The sequence below is a fragment of the Xenopus tropicalis genome, chromosome 1, assembly GCF_000004195.4.
Source record: "Xenopus tropicalis strain Nigerian chromosome 1, UCB_Xtro_10.0, whole genome shotgun sequence".
NCBI classification, from domain to species: Eukaryota; Metazoa; Chordata; class Amphibia; order Anura; family Pipidae; genus Xenopus; species Xenopus tropicalis.
In genome coordinates, this window is record NC_030677.2 from 20,314,235 (window position 1) to 20,325,182 (window position 10,948).

The window sequence follows — 10,948 nt, forward strand, 5'->3', positions numbered from 1 at the left end:
ACCCAGCTGTCTCTTCTTCCTGATAGCACAGGCCTACATGTACCCAGCTGTCTCTTCTTCCTGATAGCACAGGCCTACATGTACCCAGCTGTCTCTTCTTCCTAATAGCACAGGCCTACATGTACCCAGCTGTCTCTTCTTCCTAATAGCACAGGCCTACATGTACCCAGCTGTCTCTTCTTCCTAATAGCACAGGCCTACATGTACCCAGCTGTCTCTTCTTCCTGATAGCACAGGCATACATGTACCCAGCTGTCTCTTCTTCCTGATATCACAGGCCTACATGTACCCAGCGGTCTCTTCTTCCTGATAGCACAGGCCTACATGTACCCAGCTGTCTCTTCTTCCTAATAGCACAGGCCTACATGTACCCAGCTGTCTCTTCTTCCTAATAGCACAGGCCTACATGTACCCAGCTGTCTCTTCTTCCTGATAGCACAGGCATACATGTACCCAGCTGTCTCTTCTTCCTGATATCACAGGCCTACATGTACCCAGCTGTCTCTTCTTCCTGATAGCACAGGCCTACATGTACCCAGCTGTCTCTTCTTCCTGATAGCACAGGCCTACATGTACCCAGCTGTCTCTTCTTCCTGATAGCACAGGCCTACATGTACCCAGCGGTCTCTTCTTCCTGATAGCACAGGCCTACATGTACCCAGCTGTCTCTTCTTCCTGATAGCACAGGCCTACATGTACCCAGCTGTCTCTTCTTCCTGATAGCACAGGCCTCCATGTACCCAGCTGTCTCTTCTTCCTGATATCACAGGCCTACATGTACCCAGCTGTCTCTTCTTCCTGATAGCACAGGCCTACATGTACCCAGCTGTCTCTTCTTCCTGATAGCACAGGCCTACATGTACCCAGCGGTCTCTTCTTCCTGATAGCACAGGCCTACATGTACCCAGCTGTCTCTTCTTCCTGACAGCACAGGCCTACATGTACCCAGCTGTCTCTTCTTCCTGATAGCACAGGCCTACATGTACCCAGCTGTCTCTTCTTCCTGATAGCACAGGCCTACATGTACCCAGCGGTCTCTTCTTCCTGATAGCACAGGCCTACATGTACCCAGCTGTCTCTTCTTCCTGATAGCACAGGCCTACATGTACCCAGCTGTCTCTTCTTCCTGACAGCACAGGCCTACATGTACCCAGCTGTCTCTTCTTCCTGATAGCACAGGCCTACATGTACCCAGCTGTCTCTTCTTCCTGATAGCACAGGCCTACATGTACCCAGCGGTCTCTTCTTCCTGATAGCACAGGCCTACATGTACCCAGCTGTCTCTTCTTCCTGATAGCACAGGCCTACATGTACCCAGCTGTCTCTTCTTCCTGATAGCACAGGCCTACATGTACCCAGCTGTCTCTTCTTCCTGATAGCACAGGCCTACATGTACCCAGCTGTCTCTTCTTCCTGACAGCACAGGCCTACATGTACCCAGCTGTCTCTTCTTCCTGATAGCACAGGCCTACATGTACCCAGCTGTCTCTTCTTCCTGATAGCACAGGCCTACATGTACCCAGCGGTCTCTTCTTCCTGATAGCACAGGCCTACATGTACCCAGCTGTCTCTTCTTCCTGATAGCACAGGCCTACATGTACCCAGCTGTCTCTTCTTCCTGATAGCACAGGCCTACATGTACCCAGCTGTCTCTTCTTCCTGATAGCACAGGCCTACATGTACCCAGCTGTCTCTTCTTCCTGATAGCACAGGCCTACATGTACCCAGCTGTCTCTTCTTCCTGATAGCACAGGCCTACATGTACCCAGCTGTCTCTTCTTCCTGATAGCACAGGCCTACATGTACCCAGCTGTCTCTTCTTCCTGATAGCACAGGCCTACATGTACCCAGCTGTCTCTTCTTCCTGATAGCACAGGCCTACATGTACCCAGCTGTCTCTTCTTCCTGATAGCACAGGCCTACATGTACCCAGCTGTATCTTCTTCCTGATAGCACAGGCCTACATGTACCCAGCTGTCTCTTCTTCCTGATAGCACAGGCCTACATGTACCCAGCTGTATCTTCTTCCTGATAGCACAGGCCTACATGTACCCAGCTGTCTCTTCTTCCTGATAGCACAGGCCTACATGTACCCAGCGGTCTCTTCTTCCTGATAGCACAGCCCTGGATGTAATGGCTGTCTCTTCTTCCTGATAGCACAGGCCTACATGTACCCAGCTGTCTCTTCTTCCTGATAGCACAGCCCTGGATGTAATGGCTGTCTCTTCTTCCTGATAGCACAGGCCTACATGTACCCAGCTGTCTCTTCTTCCTGATAGCACAGCCCTGGATGTAATGGCTGTCTCTTCTTCCTGATAGCACAGGCCTACATGTACCCAGCTGTATCTTCTTCCTGATAGCACAGGCCTACATGTACCCAGCGGTCTCTTCTTCCTGATAGCACAGGCCTACATGTACCCAGCTGTCTCTTCTTCCTGATAGCACAGGCCTACATGTACCCAGCGGTCTCTTCTTCCTGATAGCACAGGCCTACATGTACCCAGCGGTCTCTTCTTCCTGATAGCACAGGCCTACATGTACCCAGCTGTCTCTTCTTCCTGATAGCACAGGCCTACATGTACCCAGCTGTCTCTTCTTCCTGATAGCACAGGCCTACATGTACCCAGCTGTCTCTTCTTCCTGATAGCACAGGCCTACATGTACCCAGCTGTCTCTTCTTCCTGATAGCACAGGCCTACATGTACCCAGCTGTCTCTTCTTCCTGATAGCACAGGCCTACATGTACCCAGCTGTCTCTTCTTCCTGATAGCACAGGCCTACATGTACCCAGCGGTCTCTTCTTCCTGATAGCACAGGCCTCTATGTACCCAGCTGTCTCTTCTTCCTGATAGCACAGGACTCTATGTACCCAGCTGTCTCTTCTTACTGATAGCACAGGCTTACATGTACCCAGCTGTCTCTTCTTCCTGATAGCACAGGCCTACATGTACCCAGCTGTCTCTTCTTCCTGATAGCACAGGCCTCCATGTACCCAGCTGTCTCTTCTTCCTGATAGCACAGGCCTACATGTACCCAGCTGTCTCTTCTTCCTGATAGCACAGGCCTCCATGTACCCAGCTGTCTCTTCTTCCTGATAGCACAGGCCTACATGTACCCAGCTGTCTCTTCTTCCTGATAGCACAGGCCTACATGTACCCAGCTGTCTCTTCTTCCTGATAGCACAGGCCTGCATGTACCCAGCGGTCTCTTCTTCCTGATAGCACAGGCCTACATGTACCCAGCTGTCTCTTCTTCCTGATAGCACAGGCCTACATGTACCCAGCTGTCTCTTCTTCCTGATAGCACAGGCCTACATGTACCCAGCTGTCTCTTCTTCCTGATAGCACAGGCCTACATGTACCCAGCTGTCTCTTCTTCCTGATAGCACAGGCCTACATGTACCCAGCTGTCTCTTCTTCCTGATAGCACAGACCTACATGTACCCAGCTGTCTCTTCTTCCTGATATCACAGGCCTACATGTACCCAGCTGTCTCTTCTTCCTGATAGCACAGGCCTACTTGTACCCAGCTGTCTCTTCTTCCTGATAGCACAGGCCTACATGTACCCAGCTGTCTCTTCTTCCTGATAGCACAGGCCTACATGTACCCAGCTGTCTCTTCTTCCTGATAGCACAGGCCTACATGTATCCAGCTGTCTCTTCATCCTGATAGCACAGGCCTACATGTACCCAGCTGTCTCTTCTTCCTGACAGCACAGGCCTACATGTACCCAGCGGTCTCTTCTTTCTGATAGCACAGGCCTACATGTACCCAGCTGTCTCTTCTTCCTGATAGCACAGGCCTACATGTACCCAGCTGTCTCTTCTTCCTGATAGCACAGGCCTACATGTACCCAGCTGTCTCTTCTTCCTGATAGCACAGGCCTACATGTACCCAGCGGTCTCTTCTTCCTGATAGCACAGGCCTCCATGTACCCAGCGGTCTCTTCTTCCTGATAGCACAGGCCTACATGTACCCAGCTGTCTCTTCTTCCTGATAGCACAGGCCTCCATGTACCCAGCGGTCTCTTCTTCCTGATAGCACAGGCCTCCATGTACCCAGCGGTCTCTTCTTCCTGATAGCACAGGCCTACATGTACCCAGCGGTCTCTTCTTCCTGATAGCACAGGCCTCCATGTACCCAGCGGTCTCTTCTTCCTGATAGCACAGGCCTCCATGTACCCAGTGGTCTCTTCTTCCTGATAGCACAGGCCTACATGTACCCAGCTGTCTCTTCTTCCTGATAGCACAGGCCTACATGTACCCAGCTGTCTCTTCTTCCTGATAGCACAGATCTACATGTACCCAGCTGTCTCTTCTTCCTGATAGCACAGGCCTACTTGTACCCAGCTGTCTCTTCTTCCTGATAGCACAGGCCTCCATGTACCCAGCGGTCTCTTCTTCCTGATAGCACAGGCCTACATGTACCCAGCTGTCTCTTCTTCCTGATAGCACAGATCTACATGCGCTTGGCAGTCTCTGTGCCTTGACAGTACAACTCTGGGTGATCCCAACATAAAGAAGAACAGTAATGCAGACGGCCATTATGTCAGCACATGGGCCATTTTCCATCGCTAGGTGAATGTATTGTGTATCATACCGAGCCTGGCAGCCCTCCAGCAACGCTGGGTTAAGTTACACATTTATATGTTTGCTATGAAATTTACATTCCAGAACAGGGTGGTGGAAAAACGAACCGCAAGTTTATTCATTTCATATTCATTCATCAGAAGTTCTCCAAACAAACATTCGTGTGCAGGCGCGTATGGCTGCGTGGCGCTGCTCTATGGGTTGCCATGTACAGCAGCCATTTAAAAAGTAAACATAAAGCACATTGTGACCCCCAGGCACACCCTAACCCCAGTGGCAACATGTGTATGCCTTAGGCCCCTCCCAGCAAGTACATCAGTCATCAATAAAGTGAGTGCTGGGCAAGTTAAAAGCCAGGGCCACATATAGAGCTAATATTACCAGCCATTTGCAGAAGGCATACCCTGCCCAGTAACTGTATGATATTCCCTTTATTTATTACCAAATTGTCTCCTAAGCCAACCATGGTCACATGGGTGGTACTGTTACCCCAGCGCTAGTGATGGGAGGGTCAAACAGGGGTACTGGCTACAAACCACCCAGAAGTCATGTGTGATACCACTTTTGGCCAGCAGTTGGCGCTGTTTGGTTCTCTAAGCTGAATCATATAACAAGGTAGTATTTTGTCGGCTGTCCTTGTAAAGCCAATATTAAAGAGGCACTTACATTTTAGTATAATGGTGACATTTGCAAAATCAGTCATTTACCCAAGTGGGTTGGGAGCCTGGGAAAGATTGTGCTGTGGGGCCCTGTATTTCCTCTGGCCTTGATGCAAATGGGCCATGTTAAAATCAAGCTCTCTCTCTCTCTGTATATATATATAAAATCTATATTTATCTATATCTATGTTATCTATCTATCTCTCGCCCTCTCTCTCATCATCACTTTACATGGACTTATGATATAGCAGATGGTTGGTGACATAGGAAAAGTGATATTCTTTATATTTCTCTATACTCAGCATATCTTTAGGTGGGTTGGGGGGGGCACATTTAAAAATCATTAAGAGTTTTCATGTAGAGCAAAAGCTTTTTTTCCTGCTCAGCATTTTGGGAACCCAGGCCAGAACTTCTGTTATGATTCCGCAGGTCAGTGCCAGCTTCCAAAAATAACCATAAAATGGAAACCATATGTACTGCTCGCCTCCCTCAGCGGCTCAGTTCTGTACATTTGTGTGCCTCCGGGGCTCATGTACGGGCTGCAGCGGGCACTTACACGCTTGCCACGCTTTCAGTGAATGAGCAAATGGAATGTGAGTGCTATGCACAATGCATACAGTCTGCTCATAATGTAGCAGGTACCTGTGCGAGGCCCGATCCCAGGCACTGTAGCAAGTATAGGGGCCCAATCTTAGGAGTAAAAATACAGTACTCTCCACCCTATCAACCCTTCTCCTACCTGGAATCACTCAGTACATAGACCAGTGATCCCCAACCAGTGGCTCAGGGGCCATGCTGCTCCCCAACCCCTTGGATGTTGCTCTCAGTGCCCCCAAACCAGGGAGTTAGTTTTGAATTCCTGACTTGGGGGCAAGTTTTGGTTGAATAAAAACAAGATTTCCTACCAAATAAACCCCCTGTAAGCTGATAGGGTGCATAGAGGCCCCTAATAGCCAATCACAGCCCTTATTTGGCTCCTCCATGAACTTTTATGGTGCTTGTGTTGCTCTCCAAGTCTTTTTACATCTGACTGTGGCTCACGAGTAAGAAAGGTTGGGGAACCCTGACACAAAGTAACCCTTCATTCCCCTGCAGGCACATCAGGGAAGCACCCATATCCCATACACAGAGTTGGACAGCCAAGTCATTGGTTACTAGGTAAAGCCGCCAATGGGACGTGTGTATACAGCTGACAATAAGACATATAGCTATTATATCCATTAAAGCCTTACAGTCACTTTAATGACATTGGAGTATAGAAACCACTTGTTATTTATCATTGCATACAAACCATGCACTAAGGTGTGCCGAGCCACTGCCTGACAACCATTCCAATTCATACGAGTGCACGCTAATTGAATATTAGTCTCCACTGTATTAAAAGTAGCACAGTGTCTAAAACTAGTAACCTTTGGCAAAATTTTGGTGCAATCTCTGCGGCACCCCTGCCTCTTATTTAAAAATGCACATATTAGTGGTGCAGGCAGGGTGCAAAATGCAAACCTCCCAGGGCCATAGCTACTATACAGGTTCCTGTAAGTCTGTGCCCAAGGCAGCAGCAACTATAGGGGGCAGCCCAGGGGTACCTATATGGTAAATGCACAAAACTGATACTAGAAAATTGCCCCATCCTGCTGCAGGATACTTGGCGCTAAATCCGGCGACAGAGCTGAGAGCTGTCCTGCTATTGGCCGTGCATTGTTCAGCTGCTGTCCAGTTCCGAGGGTACAACCAGACCTAAATACAGTCCTAAAACCTCCATTTTGTTGCACATTTGCTCTCTGCTTTGCACATTTCGGAATTGCCACTAATCTTTGTGCTCCAAAGTGGTACCCAGAGAATTGTGCCCATCTGACTACATATACAGTATTATCTGCATTCAGCACAGCTCTATTACAGGCCAGAACTAGGGGTAAGGGGAAGAGGCACATTCCTAGGGTGCAATGGTAGGGGGGCTAGGCACCCTGTCTGGGATTCAAAATAAACCCTGGCATTCCAAGTACACAGAGGCCCAAACAGCCCCCCAGCAGCCCAATAAATAGTGACTGTCTATGGCATCTTACAGTAGCCCCATTGGCAGATGTAGGGTCACGAGGTGGCCAGTCGAGTTGCCTAGGGCTTGGCCCACCTCTGGCCAGATATTTACCCAGCAGGAGGTGCAAAAGGCAGATATGCAGGGACATACGTAAATGGCATATGGCCTATGGTATGTTTAATTGTATGTATATAGCACCACTACTGCATGCACTTGGGTTTGAGATTAAGTGCTGAGTTTTAAAGAGACAAGAGGAAGGAGGTCCTTGGCCCACAGAGCTTGCACTCTATGTGGGTGGGTGACTTACAGGCACAAATAATTAAAACAAGTATTATCCATTGAATCATACACCTTCTGTATGTCATTGCATTGGGCACAGGATGCCAGGTTCTCTGGTGGGCCCAAATAGGCCCAGTCTGACACTGTAGGAGACTCCTATAAATAGGGACAGATGCACAGCACAGCACGGGTTAAAAATCTTCAAGTCAAAAGCCCCTTATTCCAGAGATAAATCCGTACTCCTCACCCTTCCTTCCCCAGGAAATCATATGATGATGGTCACTTACTATGAGCTCATGTTGGTGCTATAGATAGAGCGGCTGAGAGCCAGGCAAGTGAATTAAACTGCATTCATTCCTCTCTGGGGAGAAACCTCTGCGTTACTGTTGGGGAATTTATCATTACAGAATGCGCCAAGAACCAGCCGGGGGGGGACCCTACGATGTTCATTCATTGATCAGATGCTTTTACTCTCTGGGGCAGTGCGCTCTACCCAAACATCAAATAAAAGTAGTTTGAACTCATAACATGTGAGTGACAGTGCAAACAACATTCAACATACAGTACGTGTTGCATACAGGCTACATTCATCATACATGTTGCATACAGGCTACATTCATCATACATGTTGCATACAGGCTACATTCATCATACATGTTGCATACAGGCTACATTCATCATACATGTTGCATACAGGCTACATTCATCATACATGTTGCATACAGGCTACATTCATCATACATGTTGCATACAGGCTACATTCATCATACATGTTGCATACAGGCTACATTCATCATACATGTTGCATACAGGCTACATTCATCATACATGTTGCATACAGGCTACATTCATCATACATGTTGCATACAGGCTACATTCATCATACATGTTGCATACAGGCTACATTCATCATACATGTTGCATACAGGCTACATTCATCATACATGTTGCTGGTGTGCAATGTGTCCTGTGACCTTGCCAGAGTGCATTATGGGTCACTATACTTCATTAAGCTGCTAGTGTGCAGTGCATTTCACTATATTCCCAGCGTGCACTGTGCATCCTATTAAGCGTGCATTTTGTCTTATTCTAAATTGCTATACATTCTAAATACTCAGAGATGCCAGCCCAGATCTGAAGGGATCCCCACGCATCTTGCCCCCACCTGCAATAAAGGCAGTGTAATGGTGGCAACCCAACCAATAAGCCCACCCTTCCCTGACTCTCTCTACAGCAGATAATTCCATTTTATATGGAGACCAGCTTCCACCTGCCCATTTACCCACCCCATCTGCCCAATCCCCTGGATAGCCTGCCCATTTACCCACCCCATCTGCCCAATCCCCTGCCTAGCCTGCCCATTTACCCACCCCATCCGCCCAATCCCCTGCCTAGCCTGCCCATTTACCCACCCCATCTGCCCAATCCCCTGCCTAGCCTGCCCATTTACCCACCCCATCCGCCCAGTCCCCTGCCTAGCCTGCCCATTTACCCACCCCATCCTCCCAATCCCCTGCCTAGCCTGCCCATTTACCCGCCCAATCCCCTGCCTAGCCTGCCCATTTACCCACCCCATCCACCCAATCCCCTGCCTAGCCTGCCCATTTACCCACCCCATCCGCCCAATCCCCTGCTTAGCCTGCCCATTTACCCACCCCATCCGCCCAATCCCCTGCCTAGCCTGCCCATTTACCCACCCCATCCGCCCAATCCCCTGCTTAGCCTGTCCATTTACCTGCCCAATCCCCTGCCTAGCCTGCCCATTTACCCACCCCATCCGCCCAATCGCCTGCTTAGCCTGCTCATTTACCCGCCCAATCCCCTGCCTAGCCTGCCCATTTACCCACCCCATCCGCCCAATCCCCTGCTTAGCCTGCCCATTTCCCCAGTAATGTCACTGCCTACACCCCAACCTAAGGGCTGGTAAAAAAAAGATGGCAACCCTAAGCATTTGTGGGGGAGGCAAACTGCAGGGGCTGTAATAATCCCCCCTCCCCAGCAGCTCTTCTTGCTAATAACTGAGCAGGCAACGCAAGGGGGCAGGGGGCAGGGAGTGGGCAGTCAGTTGAGCAGATTACAGATTACCAGCAGGGGGTGTTTGCTGCTGGGGACCCGGTGTGGGGCTTTGAATAAAACACTGCATTAGGCAGCACTCTATCCACGAGGGTCGGGCAGGGGAACCATGTAGGTGTCTAGTCTCCCACCCCCTAACTGTGCATTATACTGACGCGCTCATTGGGAGCCACAAAGGGACTCGACCCTTACATCACGCTATGGTGGCAGTGGGGATAGGGCTCATCTTCCCCTCCTCATGCTAAAAATGAGTGCTGCCCTCCCCAGGGTGCAAGTGTGTGTGAAGTGGGCACTAACAGGCATCCCCTGGCACTCTAACACTTCAATGGAGCAATCAATGGAGTGGTTAAGATTAAAAGAAAACTATACCCCCAAACAATCTGGGTCTCTATAAAAATATACTGCATAAACAGCTCATATGTAAAACCCTGCTTCATCTAAATAAACCATTTTCATTAAAATTTACTTTTTTAGTAGTATGTGCCATTGGGTAATCCTAAATAGAAAACTGCCATTTTAAGTACTAAGGGCCGCCCCCTGGGATCATAGGAGTCACAGTGCACACAAACCAAGAGCACACATACATGCTAGGCCCCATCAGCCAATGAATGGGCAGAGTTATGCCTTTTACTCCCACAATACTTCCTGTTACAGTTAGAGCTGCATTATTTCCTGTCAGCTGATCTCTGAGGGGGCACACAGCCCATCACTAAATGGCGGCTCAAGGGAAAGGATGTAAAAGGGCAATATTTACTGAATATATATTCCAGTTTGGGGAGATTCTTTAATAGGCCACTTAACATAAAATAAACTGTTGGATAAGTATTCATTCTGGGGGTATAGTTTTCCTGACTTGATTGACATGTCTGGTTCTGTTCTGCTTAGTGAATTCTATGCCTGAATACAGTGTAGCTGCCTCTGTTAATAACTCAGAATGCACTATAGAACATAGAGGAATATTCTCTGTCCCTCCGAGTCCCCATTGAGCATACAAGCTAGTGTAACTACTGGCTGGGGAATAATCTGAGCTGCCACTGAGAGCTGTGTATAGGGCGGGGTACAGACAAGCACATGTATGTGACACACAGCTACAATACAGACGCTATGGATGTATATTTCAATCTATGATTGGATAGAGGCTGCATTGTTCAGTGAAAGGGAACCACCAACTGTCATCATGGATTTGCGAGACTGCCATCTGCTGCAATCAAGTTGAATAAAAGCCGGTATCAGAGGGGGCCATGAACGTGTGCAGCTCTCATAGAGGGTAACAGATTGTTCCTCCTACACATTGTGCCTAGGGAGCGTGACAG